We start from the raw sequence: 21,951 nt of genomic DNA, 5'->3' as shown, positions 1-21,951 counted from the left end.
GTAGGTCTCCAGGTTCTTTTGAAGGCTTCGATGGTAGGTGAAAGTCTGATATGTTGTGGTAGAGAGAAAAAACATTAAAAACATGTTTAATTTATGCCCCCTTAATTTCTCATTCTTTAACTAGCTACACTGAATTTTTCTTCAGATACTGCCTCTTATTCACAGTTTTCATGCGTCTTGGCATGCTTTCCCCCAGTCTTTCACGCTGCTTTTGGGTGACATTATGCCACTTCCGGTACAAAAATTTAAGCTGTTCTTCTTTGATGGCTTGTGACTGTCTATCTTCCACTTGATTACATTCTAGAGGTTCAATGGGGTTCTGGTCTGGAGATTGGGCTGGCCATGACAGAGATTTGATGTGGTGGTCCTTCATCCACACCTTGATTGACCTGTGTGGCATGGCGCATTGTCGTGCTGGAAAAACCAGTCCTCTGAGTTGGGGAACATTGCCTGAGCAGAAGGAATCAACTGTTAATCAAAAGATTAACCTGCCCAATTCCAGCATCCCCAGATCATCACTGATCCTCCACCAAATTTCACAGTGGGTGCAAGACACTGTGGCTTGTACGCCTTTCCAGGTCTCCGTCTAGCCATTAGACGACCAGGTGTTGGGCAAAGCTGAAAATTGGACTCATCAGAGAAGATTACCTTACTCCAGTCCTCTATAGTCCAATCCTTATGGTCTTTGGCAAACTTTGGCCTGGCTCTCCTTTGCTTCTCATTTATGAAAGGATTTTTTCTAGCTTTACCTGACTTGAGTCCTGCTTCTAGGAGCCTGTTACGAACTGATCTTGCCATGCACTTCACCCCAACTGCCATTTGCCATTCCTTTTGTCGGTCAATTGATGTCATCTTGTGGTTGCTGAGTGACATTCGAATAAGATAACGGTCATCCCGGTCAGTGGAGAGTCATTTTTGCCCTCTGCCAGTCTGTAGCTTTGTTGTCCTCAATGTCTGCTGCTTGACCTTGTTGTAGTGGACTGCAGTCTTAGAAATTTTAAGGATGGAGGCAACATGGTGACCAGAAAAATGCCCACAGGAAAAATGCCCACAGGAAAAATGCCCACAGAAAAAATGCCCACAGGAAAAATGCCCACACGGAAAATTCCCCACACGGAAATTGGCCCACATGGAAAATTACCCACATGGAAAATTGCCAATTGCAGCATCACAAAGTTTCAGATCTATGATATTTCAGGTGCAAGGTGTTCACATGATATGTGAAAAGTGCCCTCAGACATGAATACCCACAGGAAAACAGTAGAGAGTTATAGGTGAGATGCTCTGCAGAACAGAAAATAGCATAGAGCTATAGGCTAAATGCTCTGCAGGACAGGGGGATAGTATGCAGGTATATGTGAGATGCTCTGCAGGGCAGAAAAATAATATAGAATTATAGGTGAGATACTCTGCAGGACAGGAGAATAATATAGAATTATAGGTGTGTTAGGAGTCGAGTTTCCTCTGCTGCACAGGGGGAATCTCGATCCGTCTCCGCTGCGGTCTCCCATTCTTCTCCAGCCGCAGTGGAGTCTGCTCAGCAGGGACGTCGATCCCAGCGTCTCGCTCAGTCTGACTCTGTGCAAAGAGTTACTGCTGCTTTTCCTGCTTCTGCCATTGAAGCCAGTGCTGGGCAGCGGCGAGTGGACGTTTCTGGATCTAAGTCCTGCTTTTCTCTGTCTGAGCATGCCCAGGGCAGGATCTCCCGTTGGAGATCGAGGGTCACATGCTCAGGTACTGCAGCAGATCCCATTGGTCCTTTTGGCAGGTCCTGAAAGGGCAAAACTTCTGTAGCTGTTTCCTGTGCTGCAGCTATATAAACTGCGCATGACCGCATGGCCATGCGCTAGTATTGTCTTGTAAATATGTGTGTGTGTTGTGAGTGAAAGTCGCTCTTTAAATAACCCTCCCTATTGAATGATTTTTCGCGGAAGGTGTATGTTTGCTATCTAGCGCCCGACTTATCCAACAGCACGTAACACACATTACAGCTACCAGTTGCTGTTTCCGCCTGTACGGCGCCGTGCGCTTGCTCTGCGCTTTCCTGACCCAAGCCTGGGTGGTTAGTTGCGTCCGTCAGTGCGGCACCGCACGTACTCTTGTGCCTTTATATTATTATTTAGTTTCCTTACACACCCAGTTGCGGTGTTGTGCCAGCAAGTGTCTAATCGGACTTCAATCCTAGTTGGGGTTGAGTTCGCTGACTTCTTGCTCCCGCTCTATGTGCGGTACCGCAGTCCTGTGATGCAACAGGATCGCTTCCTTCACGCAGGGTGAAGTTAACCCGTGCGTGTATACTTATAGTACCGCCATATAGTCCGTCTTACTAGCAGCAGGGTTTTTACCTGCACGGTGGACCTCGGACTGCGAACGCACCTAGTTCCATTTCATCTTGTACTTGGTGTGTTCCGCCAGTCCTTAACAAGGTGAGATGCTCTGCAGGGCAGGAGAATAATATAGAATTATAGGTGAGATGCTCTGCAGGGCAGGAGAATAATATAGAATTATAGATGAGATGCTCTGCAGGGCAGGAGAATAATATAGAATTATAGGTGAGATGCTCTGCAGGGCAGGAGAATAATATAGAATTATAGGTGAGATGCTCTGCAGGGCAGGAGAATAATATAGAATTATAGGTGAGATGCTCTGCAGGGCAGGAGAATAATATAGAATTATAGGTGAGATGCTCTGCAGGGCAGGAGAATACTACATACTAGGATGGGGACCATATATACCAGCATTAAGACATATATACCAGGATGCAGACATATTCACCAGGATGATGGGCATATATACCAGTATGGGGGACATTACTACATAATGAAGGGGGAGGGGAGCAATTCATACATCTTTATAGAATTTAGAGCACTACAGGGGCCCATACATCTGACCAACGTGTGTTTGGGGGGAAGGTCCAAATTTCGCACTGGGGCCCATCGGACTCCACTGCAAAAGCATATCATACATTCTCAGCAAGAACACAAAGTGGTACAAGTGACAGAATCTCACCTTTCTGCTGTGCCTTCTAGGCTTCCAGGACCAACTATCTCTGCCAGTAGCAGTGATACTTTTGTGAGCACTGATAGGAGTGATGGCTCCTCTGGATCACACTGCTGCTGGGTCTGCATGTGCTGCTGTTCTGGGCTGGTGGGAGGAGTAAGGCAGAATCAGTGAGAGAGGAGAGCAGACTAGATCTATCTATTGCTGATAATGACAGACTGCGGCAAACCACAGATCATCATTTTTGCAGTTTTGCACCAGGTCAACTGTAAATCACAACTTGATTACATATTATATGAACATCCTCACCTTGCATGTGAAATATCATAATGTGGGCATTTTTCCTGGGGGCATTTTTCATGTGGGCAATTTTCCTGTGGGCAATTTTCAGGGAACCCTAGCCACAGATTTTCAGTGATGTTCGTGTCAGGGCCTTTGTAAAAGCTTCAGCTTGCATCTTTTGAGATAGTCTATTGTGGATTTTGATGTGTGTTTAGGATCCATTGCAGAAGCCTTACTCATTTGAACTGCATTTTTGTTTTTGCAGATGGTGTTATGTTTGCATCAAGAATTTGTTGAAATTTTATTGCATCCATTATTCCCTCTACCCTTAAAATGTTCCCCGTGCAATTGGCTGAAACACAACCCCAACTCGTGATTGATCCACCCCTATACTTAATGATGGTGAGATGTTTTTTTTTTCCCGAAATTCTGTGCCCTTTTCCTCCACACATACCTTTGATCACAGTAGCCAAAGAATTCTATTTTAACCCTCATCAGTCCACAGCACTTGTGGTCTATGTGAGGTCTATGTTAGGTCTATATTAGTCATATATATATATATATATATATATATATATATATATATATATATTTATATATATATATATATATATATACTGTATATACAGTACCAACCAAAAGTTTGGACACACCTTTTCATTTAAAGATTTTTCTGCATTTTCATGACTATGACCATTGTAAATTCACACTGCAGACATCAAAATTATGAATTAACACATGTGGAATTATATACTTAACAAAACAGTGTGAAGCAACTGAAAATGTGTCTTATATTCTAGGTTCTTCAAAGTAGCCACATCTTTTGCTTTGATGACTGCTTTGCACACTCTTGGCATTCTCTTGATGAGCTTCAAGAGGTAGTCACCTTAAATGGTTTTCACTTCACAGGTGTGCCCTGTCAGGTTTAAAAAGTGGGATTTCTTGCCTTATAAATGGGGTTGGGACAATCAGTTGTGTTGTGCAGAAGTCTGGTGGATACACAGCTGATAGTCCTACTGAATAGACTGTTAGAATTTGTATTATGGCAAGAAAAAAGCAGCTAAGTAAAGAAAAACGAGTGGCCATCATTACTTTAAGAAATGAAGGTCAATCAGTCCGAAAAATTGTGAAAACTTTGAAAGTGTCTCCAAGTGCAGTTGCAAAAACCATCAAGTGCTACAAAGAAACTGGCTCACATGAGGACTGCCCCAGGAAAGGAAGACCAAGAGCCACCTCTGCTTCTGAGGATAAGTATATCCGAGTCACCAGCCTCAGAAATCGCAGGTTAACAGCAGCTCAGATTAGAGACCAGGTCAATGCCACACCACAGAGTTCTAGCAGCAGACACATCTCTACAACAACTGTTAGGCCGGGGACACACACAACGTATAAAAAAACGGTCCGTTTTTGACGGACGAGAATTGCACAAATTTTTACAAAACAGTGATCCGAGTGCAGTGCGAGGATGCGATTTTCTCGCATCAAATGAGCCGTTTGACATCCGTGTGACATCCGTATGGCATCCGTATGGCGAGAATTTCTCGCAGGCTTGCAAAATGGACATATAACGGTTTTTCCACCTGAAAAAATTTAAATCATCACCAAGAACATTATTTAATGGCCCAAAACACAGGTGCCACCCACCAATCTATGCAGTAGAGTCCCTGCTTGTGTTGATGCACTTCGGATTGATGAGCAACATGTCTGATCAACTGACTTTCAACACCACAGAGCGTGTGCTTTTCAACTGGGTACTTTCCCAACGTTTTGGGCAGCCATACCCAGTTATTGTAGATCCGAGGAGGCGGAGACGGATGTGGGTACATCCACTTATCAAACAACGTATCAATAAAGGCCATTTCAGCCGTCTGTATGCTGCTCTGAGGACTAATCCGGACAAGTTCTTCAACTATTGTCGGATGAGGATTCAAACCTTTGACATTTTGTTGGAGATTTTGCGTCCAGGGATCACGAAGAAGGACACCAGGATGCGCAAATCTATTTCAGCTGAGGAGCGCTTTATCCTTACCTTGCGGTATGCCTTAATACTAATTGACCCAATATGTTACTCATTTTTTTGTCGATACCCCTTATTCAAATTATATACTTAAATGGTTAAGTAACTTCAACATAATTTGTCCTTATTTTCTTAATGTAATTTTTTTAAAAGATCAAAGCCATAGCATCTCATTTTTTTTAAAATTAAAAAAAAGTGTTTGATTGCCCCATATCACCCTGTATTGTGTTAATTTTATCTTTGATAAAAATATTATTTTGTCTTTTAGCTTCCTTGCCACTGGCCTATCATATGCGGCCCTGCATTTAGAGTTTTTATTGGGCAAATCTACAATTTCTGGGATTGTGCGGGATACATGCACGGAAATCTGGAGAAGACTCCATCAAGAGGTGATGCCTGAACCAAAAATTGCAGACTGGTTACGTATTGCTCAAGGATTTCAGGACACATGCCAGTTTCCGCACTGTATTGGGGCTCTTGACGGAAAGCACATCCGTGTGCGTAAGCCGCCAGGTTCAAGGACCCAATTCTATAATTATAAACAGTTTTTCTCTGTAGTGCTGTTGGCCCTAGTCGACAGCAACTACAGGTTTATAATTGTAGATATTGGGGCCTATGGGAGAACTGGAGACTCTAGAGTCTTCAGTTCTTCCATTATGGGTCGGCGGCTGCGCAACAATGAATTGGATCTCCCACCCCCAAGTCACATACCAGGTGCTAATTTGGATGCAGTGCCTTACATGATGGTAGCAGATGAGGCCTTTCAATTATCAAGGAACGTCATGAGACCCTATCCAAGGAGAGGCCTGGACTACCGGCGCAGAATCTTTAATTTGCGTCTTTCTCGTGCCCGCCGTCTGGTCGAGTGTTCATTCGGCATTCTCAGTGCAAAATGGCGGGTCCTTCAGTCTGCAATCCAACTGAGTGAAGGCAATGTAAATGCTGTGATTAAAGCATGTGTTGTTCTTCACAACTTTACAAGAGACCATGATTGCCCATCATCTGCTGCAGATGACATTGATTATGCAAATACTGTCTTGACAACTACACGTGTTCGTCCTTCACGTCGTCAGCCCTCTGGCCTAAAAGTTCGTGATGTTTTAACCAATTTTTTTGTGTCACCAGAGGGATCTACGGTTTGGCAAGACAATGCTGTTTTGCCTTAATATTTGTTTAGATTCTAAGTTAATAATTCACATAATTTCCTTCAGAAATTGGTGTAATATGTATCTGATGATGAAAAGATGTAAGTGTGTAAAGTTGACAAATCATGTATGTAGCTTGACCAAGACATAAGACTCTGTTTTCAGAACAAATTTTTACTGCTCTGCGCATATATATATGTATTCCCAAAACATATTTCAATTTTCATATGTAATTTAAACAAAACAAACAACACAGCTTTACATGCCATGGTCACAAAAAACTAAGGCCAACAAAAGGCCAAAATGACAGGCAAAATCTAACATCCAAAACATTACAGGTTATGGTAGGTTGGGGGTGGTGATGGTGATGGCGGGTGTCCAGCATGTGCGGAACTTGGCCTGGGTGGTTGACCAACCACTCTGTCTACCTGTGCTATTGCAGATAGAAATTGTGGGTGTTGCTGCAAGCTGCGATCATGTGTATGACCTAACACTTGATGTGGAGGGTAGAAGGGCATCAAGTCCTGGCTACTGGCTTGACCCATTTGTTCCGAACCCCCAATATGGCCATGTCGAGCAGACACATGTTGGGACCAGCCTCCAAACATGTGTCTGTTCAAGTGGTCAGATTGGGGATGTGCTGCAAAATCATAAATACCCCTGTTTTGGCCTTGTTGTGTGGTTTGTGCAGGCTGTTGTTGTGGAGCTATAGGTTGCGTGGGTGGTGCTGACACAGTTTGTGATTGGTCCTGTGGAAGGTCTTGCACCGCCAGAAGGTTGGTAGATGACATTTGCCACCGTTCAAGATAATTAAAGATATTAGTCGGGTTGTTTGGGGGTGTAGCCGCATCTAGCAAAATTTGGATGCAACCTCTGGTCCGCAGCCTGAGCGAGCGGGAAATGGGACGTAAATAGCGGGCAAGACTGCGGAAGTAAGCTTCCTCCCCATCATCATTGGCAGCTCGGGACAAATAGTCCAACACCCCGGTATCAACTTGCCTCCTGGTGCCAATGTTCAAAGCCACCCTTCTGCGACGACCACGGTTTGGTCTGGTAGTAGGCTGTGGTGATGTATCCAGAGCCAATGTTGGACTGCTGCTCTGGCCTCCTTCATCAACCTCAGGATTTGCCTCCTGTGGAGCGGTAGACGCTGCTGCTGGTTGTGGTGGTGGGGGGGGGGGTGGTTGCTGCCTGTTGCTTGCCCAGATGGTCCAGCCAATTCTGCATCTTCAGCAACAGGGTCAATCAGCAACTCAGAGTCAGATCCAGTCTCTCTTTCAGTCAGATTTGACTCTGTTCTGTATTTCACAAAACATTATTTATATTAAAAAATACATACATATTCACATCATAAAATGTGTTAAATATTTGTACACATGCATGCACTTACGGTCGTAGCTCCATCACCGGGGCAAGAAAATTTAGACGGTCATAATAAAGGTATTTCCTTTTTTTGGGGGCTGCATCACCACTCCGCCCATGAACTTGACGCTCACGCCGGTATTGGTCCCGGCAACTCCGCCAGCGTCTATTTACATCATTGACTGCAAATATACAAAACATTTGAGATAAATATCACACACAAACAGTTACAGGCTTTGCCAAAACACATGGGCCCAGGAGGCTAGGGGGACATAAAATTCCTTTGGCCCTATATTAACGGACTATAGCTAAATTAATTTAAAGCCATATTTGTGTCTCTTGGGAATGTTTTGGCATCTTCAACCAAGAGCATGGATGATTTACTAACATCATAAGCAAAACACATATGATGCTTTCAGGCTTACATGAAAAAAAATAAAAATTTTGAAGAATGGTACTTACATATTTCTTGCTGAACCTCTTGAGGTCGCTCATCAAAATCGGGGAACAAGTGGCGACATATTGCCCTCCATGCTGCGTCTTTATGTGCACGGTCTGCATAATGTGCGTCGCGTTGGTCCCATAATTCGGGCCTATCATGGACCAGAGCAATGAGCATCTCCACATTAATATGCCTGGCCATGCTGCTACTACAGAACACTCCGTGGAGGCGTGCTTCCTGGTTTGCAATCCAGCGTCGGCCAGAAATTAGCATTCCAAAGCTTCCTGATAATGGATGATTCAATTTCCTGTCACCTGGAGAAGTCTTCCGTATTTCTCGCAATGCACACGCATGGTCCGTATGTAATCCGATGTTTTCTCGCACCCATAGACTTTCATTGGCGAGTCTCGCCCGAGATACACTGACAATCGCAGCATGCTGCGATTTCAATCGGATCCTGAATACGGCCGAGAAAATATCGGATGATGGGAGCTGCCCCATAGATTAACATTGGGGCGAGTGCTATGCGATTTTTTTATCGCATTGCACTCGTCCGTATTACGGTCTAGTGTGACCCCGGCCTTAAGAGGAGACTTTGTGCAGCAGGCCTTCATGGTAAAATAGCTGCTAGGAAACCCCTGCTAAGGACAGGCAATAAGCAGAAGAGACTTGTTTGGGCTAAAGAACACAAGGAATGGACATTAGACTAGTGGAGATCTGTGCTTTGGTCTGATGAGTCCAAATTTGAGGTCTTTGGTTCCAACCACCGTGCCTTTGTGCGATGCAGTATAGGTGAACGGATGGACTCTACATGCCTGGTTCCCTCCGTGAAGCACGGAGGAGGAGGTGTGATGGTTTGGGGGTGCTTTGCTGGTGACACTGTTGGGGATTTATTCAAAATTGAAGGCATACTAAACCAGCATGGCTACCACAGCATCTTGCAGCGGCATGTTATTCCATCCGGTTTGCGTTTAGTTGGACCATCATTTATTTTTCAACAGGACATTGACCCCAAACACACCTCCAGGCTGTGTAAGGGCTATTTGACCAAGAAGGAGAGTGATGGGGAGCTACGCCAGATGACCTGGCCTCCACAGTCACCAGACCTGAACCCAATCGAGATGGTTTTGTGTGAGCTGGACCACAGAGTGAATGCAAAAGGGCAAACAAGTGCTAAGCAACTCTGGGAACTCCTTCAAGATTGTTGGTAGACCATTTCCGGTGACTACCTCTTGAAGCTCATCAAGAGAATGCCAAGAGTGTGCAAAGCAGTAATCAAAGCAAAAGGTGGCTACCTTGAAGAATAGAATATAGAAGAATATGAAAGAATTAGAATATAAGCCATATTTTCAGATGTTTCAAACTTTTTCTCAGATGGTAAAGCTGCCCACTCTTCTTGGTAAAAAGCCTCCAGTTCCTGTAAAATTCCTGGGCTGTCTAGCATGAACTGTGCGCTTGAGATCTCTCCAGAGTGGCTCAATGATATTGAGGACAGGAGACTAACATGGCCACTCCAGAACCTTAACTTTGTTCTGGTGTAGCCGAGGACAGGTTGACTTGGCCTTGTGTCCCATGCGCAGTTTCCGGGCTGATGAGTGCAAATTTGCCTCCAGTATTTGCTGATAACATGCTGCATTCATCTTTCCTTTGACCAAGTTTCCTGTGTTTTATAGCTCACACATCCACAAAACATCAGCAATCCACTTCCGTGCTTTACAGTAGGAATGGTGTTCCTGTCATCATAGGCCTTGTTGACCTCTCTCCAAATGAAACGTTTATGGTTGTGGCCAGAAAGTTCAATTTTGGTGTCATCATTCCAAATTACCTTGTTCCAGAAGTTTTGAGGCTTGTCTCTGTGCTGTTTTGTAGGAAAATAAGAAAAAATAGGAGCGCACTTACCCTGGTGTGGTATGCATCGCTTTATTGAAACATAGAAAGTGGACAGCAGGGAGGGGCAGGATTGGCCATGGACAACGGCCGTTTCGTGCTTACTGGCACTTCAACGGGTCCTAATGGTGAGTGAGCTGGAGGAGTATTATATGGACCGGATCTAGTCTCAAACTCCTCCCCTCCAATGCTCAAACAAATATAATGTGAAAATTAAAAACAACATATAATTAAAAACAGTAGACGTAGAACACAATCTAGAAAACTGAATACACAATTGGAAACAGACAGACTAATATTTACAAAAATACAGACATGTCGACCTTTTCATTAAAACCAGATGGTCCTGCCGCGTTAGCGCGCAGAATCCACCTGGCTTCTCTACGCAACAACAGACGACACAGATCTCCTCCTCCCTCTGGCAGCGAGACACGCTCTAAACCTGCAAACCTCAAAGATTGAACATCTCCCGCATGGTGAGTCCGAACATGATCTATCAACCTCGGGGCACCCTTCCCTGTTTTTATAGAATATATACGACATGAGAGGTTTTACAAGATATAAAGTCTCGTACCGTATGTTGTATATGGCCCACCCTCACTTGATCTCCTGTATGGTGATATTTGCAAAAGTTGCAACTCCCGCATTTGTAATTACCTGTGGGTGCGCTATCAGTAAGCCAATTATTTCTATCGGTCCTGAAAAGGTTCCGGACTATAATATCTCTGATGTTTTTACTCCGACGACTAGCAAAAAGGGGGCCTCTTTCTACCACTTCTTTAAGATCGCTGTCCTGACTCAGGATCTGCCAATTTTTACGTATGACTGATCTAATGTGATTGTCAAGCGGTCCGAATTTGAAACTAAAGACAAACATTTATTCCTCAAGTATCCCTTTTCTTCGGCATATCAAGCTTTATGCTAGATATGTCGATGACATATTCATGGTGTGGGATGGACCCCAGGATGTTTTCAACGATTTTGTTGAGCACCTGGGGACATCCAACACCATGAATATGCGGTTCACCTTGCAATTCGGAGGCACCAATTTGGTGTTTTTAGATGTCAAATTGTACACTAGCGAAAGAGGTCTGTCCACAGAGGTATATCGTAAACCATCTGCGTCTAATTCACTATTACACTTTAATAGTGCCCATCCCTCCTATGTGAAACGGTCCCTTCCTTTTAGTCAAATTCTTAGGGTTAAAAGAATCAATAATGAGTCTGAAGGATTTGAGTGGCAGTCAGTGGAATTAATTAATCGTTTTAAGAAACGAGGATATCCCCCTTCAGTGTTGGATGCCGCTTATGAAAAAGCAAAGGCTACCAATGTTTCTATGTCCTTGGGGAAAAAACCCGAAAAAAAGTTTGTCTTTAGTTTCAAATTCGGACCGCTTGACAATCACATTAGATCAGTCATACGTAAAAATTGGCAGATCCTGAGTCAGGACAGCGATCTTAAAGAAGTGGTAGAAAGAGGCCCCCTTTTTGCTAGTCGTCGGAGTAAAAACATCAGAGATATTATAGTCCGGAACCGTTTCAGGACCGATAGAAATAATTGGCTTACTGATAGCGCACCCACAGGTAATTACAAATGCGGGAGTTGCAACTTTTGCAAATATCACCATACAGGAGATCAAGTGAGGGTGGGCCATATACAACATACGGTACGAGACTTTATATCTTGTAAAACCTCTCATGTCGTATATATTCTTTTTTGCCCCTGCCGAGGTTTCTACATCGGCAAAACCATCCGCCCCTTGTTTATTCGCATTAGAGAGCATTTTAATTCTATAAAAACAGGGAAGGGTGCCCCGAGGTTGATAGATCATGTTCGGACTCACCATGCGGGAGATGTTCAATCTTTGAGGATTGCAGGTTTAGAGCGTGTCTCGCTGCCAGAGGGAGGAGGAGATCTGTGTCGTCTGTTGTTGCGTAGAGAAGCCAGGTGGATTCTGCGTGCTAACGCGGCAGGACCATCTGGTTTTAATGAAAAGGTCGACATGTCTGTATTTTTGTAAATATTAGTCTGTCTGTTTCCAATTGTGTATTCAGTTTTCTAGATTGTGTTCTACGTCTACTGTTTTTAATTATATGTTGTTTTTAATTTTCACATTATATTTGTTTGAGCATTGGAGGGGAGGAGTTTGAGACTAGATCCGGTCCATATAATACTCCTCCAGCTCACTCACCATTAGGACCCGTTGAAGTGCCAGTAAGCACGAAACGGCCGTTGTCCATGGCCGATCCTGCCCCTCCCTGCTGTCCACTTTCTATGTTTCAATAAAGTGATGCATACCACACCAGGGTAAGTGCGCTCCTATTTTTTCTTATTTTCCTACTTTTGGACTCTGCATATGGTTCTGGAAGCGGCACCCCTGATCCTTTTGGTGTGGAGGATACGTTCAGCCCATTTTTTCCTGCTTGGTGTTGCACTGTTTGGTCGGTGATTTGGATTTATCAGCTGTGCAGTGATATATGTGCGTTCTTTGTTTTTGGATTGTATATTTGGACTTTGCTATTTGCACATTGCTAGCACGCTGAGCCACCCACACCTTTTAGCACACCAGTCGTTGATTAGCAGCATAGTGGTTTTCCACTATATCAAGTCTCTGCTTCATGGAATCTGAGGCTGTATCCTTATCGCATGGACTATTAGCAGGGAGGGAGAATGTGGATTCTTATTTTTCCGAATGTGAACTACATGACAACGTTTTTTCTTTTAGCACTAAGACGCTTGAACACAAATTATTTATGGCCGCAGAAAGAGAAGTTAATTTGTTTTGGACAAACAACTCTTTAAAATCCTATATGGAGTGCGGTCGGGTACCGCGAGGATTGCGAGTCACTAAAGAAATGGCTCAATATAAGGACAATGAATCCTTCATTAAGGAGTGGGAGAAAATATTACTACAGTGCTACCAAGATTTATTACGTCTTGTTCTGAAACAAAATATTATTAACTACGAGGCCACAAAAGCTGAATTTGTGAAAACTAAAGAGGAACTAAAGACTAGATTGTCTGATACCCAATGGACAGTTATAGACAAAAAATTGGACACAAAACTTATAACCCTGCAAAATGAGATCAAACAAAGGAAAAGGGATAAGTTTATTAGAGACAAGATTGACTTTGAATCCGGAAAAATCTTCTCTTGGAACAAAGGTGTCCCAGCTGAGAGTAATCGGAAATTCTGCAGTAAGTGGAATCAGAATAAGGGACAAGGATGGAATAAGTCCCAGTTTAAAAGGAATAAAAATAAAAGGGATTACCTCACTACAGATTCAGATTCGAGTGCAGCTGAAGATTCTGCTGCATCCACAAGTATAACGCCCCTACAACAAGCAACTACCTCAGGTGTATCCCCTTTAGACGCAGGACGCGTCGAGGGAGTAGGGGAAATGGCAGAAGGCAACGCGAAAAAAAGACGACAAGTCTCCTGGAAACCGATGAAATAACAGTGGTCAACCTCACTCCGCGGATATTGAACGATACACATATATCGGTCCTGACCAAGGGACTCAATTTTTGTCTTCCAGAACGGTTTGATATAGTAGACTTTAAGATCGATTTATTTAAGGCGATACGCAAAATCCATCTACATAAATCTTTTTCCACAGCCAAAAGTAATCCAGTCCCTCGGGAAATTTTTCCAGGAGAGTTACCCTGTCGGGTGGGTCCCCCTGGCTTTTTTGTCACTGAGGACCCATTTGACAAGGTACGGGAAGAGACACGGGATCTTATTGATTCTTTGTATACTGTTCCACGGTCAATAATAGAGGAAGATACGGTTGTTCAACCTTTTACTGGGGGGAATAAGTCTACCTATATGCCCCCTATATCCCCAGGGAACACTGTTGATATTTTTCAGATGCAGGTGTTGAGAGATGTAGAAGCCTTAATATACAAACAACCTTTAGATAATCTTTTGACAAAAGAAAAACAAGCTTTAATTGAAATACGAAACTGGTCTGATGTGATTGTCCGTAATGCGGATAAGGGAGGTAACGTTGTGTTGCTGTCGAGAGATTACTATAAAACAGAAGCTTTAAGACAATTGTCTGATGAAGAAACGTATGTAAAACTTAAAGGGGACCCCACTATAAAATTTAAAAATCTATTACATTCTTTTTTAAGACATTTCGTGGAAAGAAGGGTCTTTTCATCTAAACAAGCTGAGAAGCTTTTTCCTAAATTCCCAAAGCGTCCCCATTGGTATCATATACCTAAATTACATAAGTCGGTTGTAGCCCCCCCAGGCCGTCCTATTGTGTCAGGGGTGGGCTCCCTGACTGAGCCGCTTTCTTCATACATTGACTGGCTATTACGCCCCCTTTTGTCGGATGTTCCCTCCTACATAAAAGACACGAGAGCTTTTTTACAAATTCTGAAGGATTTTGAATGGCATGATTCTTATTCTTTAACATCGATAGATATCGAAAGCCTGTACACCCGCATACCACAAACATTGGGAGTGGAGACAATCAGACGTATTTTACAAAATACGCCTACTGGACAGGACACGGTTGATTTTATTTGTGAGGGACTTTCATTCATTCTTGAGCATAATGCTTTTCAGTTCGATGGCCAGTGGTACTTGCAGGCGGTGGGTACCGCGATGGGTACCCCCGTCGCATGTACCCTGGCCAACCTCTTTCTTGCCAGGTTTGAAGAGGATTACATTTATTCCTCAAGTAACCCTTTTCTTCGGCATATCAAGCTTTATGCTAGATATGTCGATGACATATTCATGGTGTGGGATGGACCCCAGGATGTTTTCAACGATTTTGTTGAGCACCTGGGGACATCCAACACCATGAATATGCGGTTCACCTCGCAATTCGGAGGCACCAATTTGGTGTTTTTAGATGTCAAATTGTACACTAGCGAAAGAGGTCTGTCCACAGAGGTATATCGTAAACCATCTGCGTCTAATTCACTATTACACTTTAATAGTGCCCATCCCTCCTATGTGAAACGGTCCCTTCCTTTTAGTCAAATTCTTAGGGTTAAAAGAATCAATAATGAGTCTGAAGGATTTGAGTGGCAGTCAGTGGAATTAATTAATCGTTTTAAAAAACGAGGATATCCCCCTTCAGTGTTGGATGCCGCTTATGAAAAAGCAAAGGCTACCAATGTTTCTATGTCCTTGGGGAAAAAACCCGAAAAAAAGTTTGTCTTTAGTTTCAAATTCGGACCGCTTGACAATCACATTAGATCAGTCATACGTAAAAATTGGCAGATCCTGAGTCAGGACAGCGATCTTAAAGAAGTGGTAGAAAGAGGCCCCCTTTTTGCTAGTCGTCGGAGTAAAAACATCAGAGATATTATAGTCCGGAACCTTTTCAGGACCGATAGAAATAATTGGCTTACTGATAGCGCACCCACAGGTAATTACAAATGCGGGAGTTGCAACTTTTGCAAATATCACCATACAGGAGATCAAGTGAGGGTGGGCCATATACAACATACGGTACGAGACTTTATATCTTGTAAAACCTCTCATGTCGTATATATTCTTTTTTGCCCCTGCCGAGGTTTCTACATCGGCAAAACCATCCGCCCCTTGTTTATTCGCATTAGAGAGCATTTTAATTCTATAAAAACAGGGAAGGGTGCCCCGAGGTTGATAGATCATGTTCGGACTCACCATGCGGGAGATGTTCAATCTTTGAGGTTTGCAGGTTTAGAGCGTGTCTCGCTGCCAGAGGGAGGAGGAGATCTGTGTCGTCTGTTGTTGCGTAGAGAAGCCAGGTGGATTCTGCGCGCTAACGCGGCAGGACCATCTGGTTTTAATGAAAAGGTCGACATGTCTGTATTTTTGTAAATATTAGTCTGTCTGTTTCCAATTGTGTATTCAGTTTTCTAGATTGTGTTCTACGTCTACTGTTTTTAATTATATGTTGTTTTTAATTTTCACATTATATTTGTTTGAGCATTGGAGGGGAGGAGTTTGAGACTAGATCCGGTCCATATAATACTCCTCCAGCTCACTCACCATTAGGACCCGTTGAAGTGCCAGTAAGCACGAAACGGCCATTGTCCATGGCCGATCCTGCCCCTCCCTGCTGTCCACTTTCTATGTTTCAATAAAGTGATGCGTACCACACCAGGGTAAGCGCGCTCCTATTTTTTCTTATTTTCCTACTTTTGGACTCTGCATATGTTTCTGGAAGCGGCACCCCTGATCCTTTTGGTGTGGAGGATACGTTCAGCCCATTTTTTCCTGCTTGGTGATGCACTGTTTGGTCGGTGATTTGGATTTATCAGCTGTGCAGTGATATATGTGCGTTCTTTGTTTTTGGTCTGTGCTGTTTTGTGTATTGTAGGTGAGATTCTTTGTGGCATTTGCGCAGTAATGGCTTTCTTCTGATGACTCAACCATATAGCCCATTTTTCTTCAAGTGCCTCCTTATTGTGCATTTTGAAACAGCCATGCTGCTAGTTTTCAGAGAGTCCTGTATTTCAGCTGATGTTATTTGTGGGTTTTTCTTTGCATCCCAAACAATTTTCCTGGCAGTTGTAGATGACATTTTTGTTAGTCTTCCTGAACGTGGTTTTGTTTTTACAGAGCCCCTGATTTTCCATTTGTTAATCACAGCTTGAACGTTGCTGACTGGCATTATCAATTCCTTGGCTATCTTTTTGTATCCCTTCCTGTTTTATACAGTACGACTACCTCTTCCCATAAATCCTTTGACAATTATTTTGCTTTCCCTATGACTCACAATCCAGAAACGTCAGTGTTAGTTGTCAAGTTCCCGCCGCTGCACAGGGGGAATCTCTAACCCCCTCCGCTGCAGTCTCCCATTCTATATTCAGCCGCAGTGGTGCCTGCTCAGCGGAGACATCGTTCCCAGCATCTGGCTCAGACAGATACTGTACGCTTGGTTACTGCTGATCTTCCAGGCTCAGCCATTGTAACCAGCACTGTTCTGCGGCGAGCAGATGCTCCTGGGACTAAGGCCTGCTTTTCCGCTACTGAGCATGCCCAAGGGACGACCTCTCATTGGAGGTCGGGGGTCACATGCTCAGGTCCTGAAGCAGTTCCTATTGGACCACAAGGAAGGTCCTGGAGAGCTTTCTCTATAAAAGGTTTGCATGGCTGCACGGCCATGCGCTAGTATCAACCTATATTTGTGAGCTTAGCTACCTAGTGGCCTGTGTCTGCATGTGCTCAGGGTCGGCTGCATAGCCACTAGAATTCCGGCACCTCCAGAGAGGAGTTCGTGTGTGTGAATTTAGGGCTGGCGTATAGCCACTAGAATTTCGGCACCTCTGGAGAGGAGTTGTTTGTGTGCTGATGCTGACTGTAAGACCACTGTATGCTATCTGCTCTGTTAGTGAGCTGTGATCCTCTGTGAAGTTAACAAGGCAATTGAGGGAGAAGAGCCTTGCTGAGAAAGGTAAAGGAGAACCCCAAGATCACTGTGGCTGAGCACCAGAGATGCACCCCCACACCATCACACCTCCTCCTCCTCCATGCTTCACGGTGGGAACCAGGCATGTAGAGTCCATCCGTTCACCTTTTCTGCGTTGCACAAAGTCACGGTGGTTGGAACCAAAGATCTCAAATTTGGACTCATCAGACCAAAGCACAGATTTCCACTGGTCTAATGTCCATTCCTTCTGTTCTTAAGCCCAAACAAGTCTCTTCTGCTTTTTGCCTGTCCTTAGCAGTGGTTTCCTAGCAGCTATTTTACCATGAAGGCCTGCTGCACAAAGTCTCCTCTTAACAGTTGTTGTAGAGATGTGTCTGCTGCTAGAACTCTGTGGTGTGGCATTGACCTGGTCTCTAATCTGAGCTGCTGTTAACCTGCGATTTCTGAGGCTGGTGACTCGGAAGCAGAGGTGACTCTTGGTCTTCCTTTCCTGGGGCAGTCCTCATGTGAGTCAGTTTCTTTGTAGCGCTTGATGGTTTTTGCAACTGCACTTGGGGACACTTTCAAAGTTTTCACAATTTTTCTGCCTGACTGACCTACATTTCTTAAAGTGATGATGGCCACTCGTTTTTCTTTACTTTGCTGCTTTTTTCTTGCCATAATACAAATTGTAACAGTCTATTCAGTAGGACTATCAGCTGTGTATCCACGAGACTTCTGCCCAACACAACTGATGGTCCCAACACCATTTATAAGGCAAGAAATCCCACTTAATAAACCTGACGGGGCACACCTGTAAAGCTCATCAAGAGAATGCCAAGAGTGTGCAAAGCAGTCATCAAAGCAAAAGGTGGCTACTTTGAAGAACCTAGAATATGAGACATAATTTCAGTTGTTTCACACTTTTTTGTTAAGTATATAATTCCACATGTGTTCATTGATTCATTAGTTTTGATGCCTTCAGTGTGAATGTACAATTTTCAGTCATGAAAATACAGAAAAATCTTTAACCCCCTTAATGACAGCCAATGCGTCTTTTAACTGACCTGAGATATAACAGAATAGCATCCCCATACAGTTGACAATCCAGCAGCTGTCGGCTGTACACTATAGCTGACAACTTGCTGCATAAGCCACGATCAGTGTTTGCACAGTCCACATCTGTTTAAAGGGAACCTGTCACCCCGATTTTTCAGTACGAGATAAAAATACTGTTAAATAGGGCCTGAGCTGTGCGTTACTATAGTGTACTTTGTGTACCCTGATTCCACCCCTAAGCTGCCGAAATAACTTACCAAAGTCTCCGTTTTCGCCTGTCAATCAGGCTGGTCAGGTCAGATGGGTGTGGCGACAATGCTGTATCTTCCCCCAGATCTTGCATATATTTCCATTGGTGGCGTAGTGGTTTGCGCGTGCCCATCTTCTGAATCCACTGGGCAGGAGAAGAAAAAAACGCGCGATCGGCGCTATTTGCCTGGTGATCTATGGGAGCGGCCATCTTCCTGAGGCCGCGCGTGCGCATATGGAGTCCTCTGCTGCCCGGGGCTTCAGGAAAATGGCCGCGGGATGCCGCGCGTGCGCAGATGGAGATCGCGGCGGCCATTTTCCTGAAGTTGAGATGCGAACCCGGCTTCAGGAAAATGGCCGCCGCGATCTCCATCTTGACAGGCGAAAACGGCGACTTTGGTAAGTTATTTCGCAGCTTAGGGGTGGAATCAGGGTACACAAAATACACTATAGTAACGCACAGCTCAGGCCCTATTTAACAGTATTTTTATCTCGTACTGAAAAACCGGGGTGACAGGTTCCCTTTAACCCCTTAGATGCTGCAGTCAATAGTGACTACATCATATAAATGGTTAACAGAGTGTGAGGGCTTCCTCTTTATCCCAATTAGTGCCCTCAGATCATGATTTTGTGGTCCTGGTGTTTGCTATGGCAATTCATGACCAAATAGTGGCCTTAGAGTCTGACGGCTGTTGTAACCTGTTCAGAAGTTAGAGGCACTTAGGTGGTAAAATACACATTTTCATTTCTGTCATGCCACTTTGCATTAATTCCTGAAAATCACTTGAAGGGTTAATAAACTACCTGACAGCAGTTTTTAATATGTCATGGGTTGCTGTTTTTAAAATGGTATAACTTTTGGAGGTTTCCCAATTTATGGGACCCCTAAAGGCACATCAAACATGGGTAGGTCCCTAAAAAAATACATGTTGTACATTTCCTTGAAAAAATGAAAAATTACTGTTACAATTTTAAACCTCATAAAATACAAACAAAATAAAAGAACATTTTATAAATGGTGCTGATTAGTGTTGAGCGATACCTTCCGATATCGGAAAGTATCGGTATCGGTTGGGATCGGCCGATATTCAAAAAATATCGGATATCGCCGATACCGATACCCGATCCCAATGCAAGTCAATGGGACCAAAATATTGGAATTAAAATAAACCCTTTCTTTCCTTGTAGGTTCATTCTACATCAAGGAAAACAACTAAGAATAATGTAGGATGTATTGTGGGAGGCGGCGGAGACATTAAAGGCAATGAGGTTTAGCCCAATCAAATAGAATAGCATGTTTTGTTTTTTTTTAAAGACGTTCGGAGTGAAAAAGATATTGAGTATGTAAATTTTTTTTTATTTTGTCAGATATTGATGTTTCACTATTCCACGCCCTTCCCCTTCTTTTTTTTCTTTTTTTTTTTTACTTTTCCCACACTTTCATCTTCATCATCATCAGCATCTTTGACATCAACTTCTTCTTCACCTTATTCATCTTCTTCTTCATCTTCTACCTATTTTTTTTTTTATTACATTCTTCATATTCATTTTATTCAACTATTATTATTCTTCCTATTCTACATATTCTTTTTATTCCACTGTTATTATTCTTCCTATTCTACTTCTTCATCATATTCTCATTTGTGACAGGCATTCCCGTAGTTGTTATCTATAAAAGTTGGAAGATTACACCTTCCGTTCTGCCAGTCACAAAAGTTACATTTGTCCGCGTTCAGTTTGGCCTGCAGCATCAGGCTTTATCCAGGGGCACCACGAGGAGGAACGGACTCACCCCCATACACTGCTTAGTCTTCTTCTGCATATAATTTAGATAATATCTTTTGCTCTGATATTAAGTCTTATGCTTAATGTTCTTCTGCTCTTTGTTCTGCAGCCTCTTGTTCTTCTGCTTCTCGGTCTTCCATGTCGTCGTCTCCAGGGTCGTCGTCTCCAGTGTCGTCATCTCCGCCGTCGTCGTCTCAGCCGTCGTCGTCTCCGCCGTCGTCATCGGGGTGGTCTTCCGGGTCGTCGTCGTCGTCATCGGGGTGGTCTTCCGGGTCGTCGTCATCGGGGTGGTCTTCCGGGTCGTCGACTTTAGGGTCTTAAACTTGGAAATGTAGCAGAAGGTACAAGAAGGCTGAGAAAATGCCAAGAACCAGCTGATGGAACTGGAACTCGGATGGCTACCCGAAGGTTCAAGAGCCTATGGAACTACCGAGGACCAGCTGACGTTACTGGAACCCGGTTACTAAGCAGGAGGTACCCGTGCTAAAAAGCACTACCAAGGACCGCCTGGCATTGGCGGAACTCGGATACCCAGAAGGAGGCACCTAAGCCAAAGGCTCTGCCCGGAACCAGCTGACGTTACTGGAACCAGGATGGGGAGCAGAAGGTACAAGAGCAAAAGACACTGCCGAGAACCAGCTGACGGTACTGGAACCCGGATGGGTAGCCGAAGGTCCAAGAGCCAATGGAACTACCGAGGACCAGCTGACGTTACTGGAACCCGGTTACTAAGCAGGAGGTACCCGTGCCTGAAAGCACGACCAAGGACCACCTGACGTTGGTGGAACTTGGATACCCAGAAGGAGGCACCTAAGCCAAAGGCTCTGCCCGGAACCAGCTGACGGTACTGGAACCAAGATGGGGAGCAGAAGGTACAAGAGCAAAAGACACTGCCGAGAACCAGCTGACGGTGCTGGAACCAGGTGGTGGACCCGAAGGCCCACAGGAGAGGAGAGAACAGCTAGGCCGCGAGGCAGCTGCAGTTACCAAACCCCAACAGTCCTACAGGGGGAGCTGGGCCTACTGGCACTACAGAACCAGCCTTGACTACCAGTTCACGCAGCCCACATAGGAAGCTCCTAAACTGGAGGCACCCTGGAGTTGGCTAACCCGACCGCACCACGACAGGGCAAGCATAGGCGTCTCAGTGAGCTTGACACAACCCGGAAACAGCTGACGGTGCTGAAACCAGGCTTGGCACGAGGGAGTACCTGTGACAAGAACACTGCCGAGAACCAGCTGGCGGTGCTGGAACCCAGATGCGTTGCCCCAGTGTGCAAGAGCCAATGGCACGACCGAGGACCAGCTGGCGGTGCTGGAACCCGGTTACTAAGCTGTAGGTGCCCACGCTTAAAAGCACT

The sequence above is a fragment of the Ranitomeya imitator genome, chromosome 5, assembly GCF_032444005.1.
Source record: "Ranitomeya imitator isolate aRanImi1 chromosome 5, aRanImi1.pri, whole genome shotgun sequence".
NCBI classification, from domain to species: Eukaryota; Metazoa; Chordata; class Amphibia; order Anura; family Dendrobatidae; genus Ranitomeya; species Ranitomeya imitator.
The sequence above is the reverse complement of the archived record's forward strand: the minus strand, read 5'-3'. Positions refer to the sequence as shown.